The following is a 2,332-nucleotide window of genomic DNA, read 5'->3' on the forward strand; positions in this document are numbered from 1 at the left end:
ATATTTATTTATTTTAAGTTGAAAGAAGGTTTATGCATAATAAATTTTATTCTAAAAGTTTAAATTTAACAATTCTCATTTCATAGAAAATGTGAAAAAACTATGGCAAAATTTTATCATTAGAAAATGAATGTTTATTTATAAATTAAATTTTATGCTAAAAGAGAAACTTTGAGTATTCTCATTTTATAGAAAATGAGAGAAAACTATGGTAAAATTTTTATCATTAGAAAATGAAGTTTATGCATAGATTAATTTTTATACAGAAGTGGAATTTTAGGCATTCTCATTTTAAAGAAAATGTGGGGAAGTTATGGTAAAATCTTTTGGAAAATGAATTTATGCATAAATAAGTTTTATATTAAAAATGGAATTTTAAGCATTATCATTTCATAAAAAAATGTGAAAAAATTTTAAAAAATTTTATATCATTAGAGAATGAACTTATGCATAATAGATTTTATACTAAAAGTGGAGTTTTGAGCATTATTCATTTACTAGAAAAATAAAGAAGGTTATGCACAAATTTTCTAGATTCATTTAATTTATTAGAATTATGGAAATGATTCATTTAGATAAAAATGAATTAGTGTTTATGCTGAAAGAGGAAATATGGGTATAATTGACTTTGTAAATCCCATGAGAATCGTATGCATAAATCTGTTATTCAAAAAGAAGGATATTGAGCATATTTTATTTTTGGAGAATTGAAAAAAGAATGTGAAAATATTCATAGGAATGCATCAAGAAAACATGGATAAAATTTTAATCAAAAAGAGGAATCATGAACACATTTAACTTTTGGAATTTTAAAGTATGCGTCTAGAATCTTGAAAAATAGAAACTTTACATTCTGAATGGGAAAAGGATTTTCCAGAAAAAAGACTAGAAACACGCTTAGTTGTGTATGAATGTAAAATACTTATGATGGCTGACTTATTCCTAGATTCCCTGGGTAAGGAACTTGGAATTATTGAAAGAATTGAGGATCCAAAAGTAAAAGGAAACTTAGACTTAATTAAATTGAGTCGAGAAAAAGTTACCTTTAATTGAGCCAAGTAATGGCCGAGACTTAGAAAGTTGTGTCAGTATGAAAAGTAGAGTAACTGTACTTTTAATCTGGTTGATTGTGGGATAAAAATTCTGACAACTAGATGAAGGAAAGTTGATAATCAAACCTCATTCGCTCAAAGCGAAAAGAGACCATCCTGTTTGTGGAACTCTGATTGATGTGGATTGATGAGGATTGATGAGGATGATGTGGGTGATGTGTGATTGATGTGGATTGATGAGGATGATGTGGGTGATGTGTGAAATAATGTGGATTGATGTGTGGAATGATGTGAAGTAATGTGGATTGATGAGAAATGATGTGGGTTGATGTGGAGTGATGTGGAGTAATGTGGAAATGCTGTGGGATGATGTGAATGAGGGTGAAAATGATGTGGGGTGATGTGAATGAATATGGGAATGATGTGGGGTGATGTGAATGAATGTGGGAATGATGTGGGATGATGTGAATCGATGTGAATTGATGTGGGATGATGTTAATGGATATGAATTAATGTGGGATAACGTGAATGGATGCGAATTGATGTGAAATGATGTGATGTGAATGGATGTAGAAAAATGTGGAATAATGAGAAATGGCATGGAATAATATGGAATGATGTGGAATGATGTGAGAGATGATGAGGAATGATCTGAAAGGATGTGGAATGATGAGGAAAGATGGAAATTTTGTTTGGGAATTGTAATTGTATGTGAAACTTGTTTTTTAAAGATTGTTTTACGTCAAGAATTCTGGGGAGAGCATTTTGCCTATCTTATGGAATGAGGTCGTGGGGACCTAAGCCAAAAATGTTACAACAGCTGACAGAGAGTCAATGAAGAACGTCTCACGTGGCAAGATCAACCGAGGTCTTGACTAGCCTCGGTTCGGTTAAAATGGTGAGCTTCCAGTATGGTGGATGAGGGACCAAGGAAGCGGCCTATGTGTGAAGCGCTAGTCACTTGCAAAGGAACCTAGAGAGCGCTAGTCACTTGCAAAGGAACCTAGAGAGTGCTGACCATACGGAGCTCAGGCTCTGGGTCGCCCAAGATACCCACGCGTGCGACGAGGAAGAAAAGGATTTGGAGTTGTTTTCTGAACACGGGCATGGATCTGGTTGATTGGCCTTGCTGATATTCAACGGATGAGTTCATGGCTCTTTTACATGGATCTTGTTGGTTGATCTAGCTGATCTTCAATGAAGAGTTCATATGGATTTTATGAGATTATACTCCTAGGTAATATGGTCTAGGAACTATTGAAAAGGTCCCTGATGAGTGA

This window comes from Cibotium barometz, chromosome 42 (genome assembly GCF_041138505.1).
Source record: "Cibotium barometz isolate CiBa-2024 chromosome 42, ASM4113850v1, whole genome shotgun sequence".
In the NCBI taxonomy this organism is placed as follows: Eukaryota; Viridiplantae; Streptophyta; class Polypodiopsida; order Cyatheales; family Cibotiaceae; genus Cibotium; species Cibotium barometz.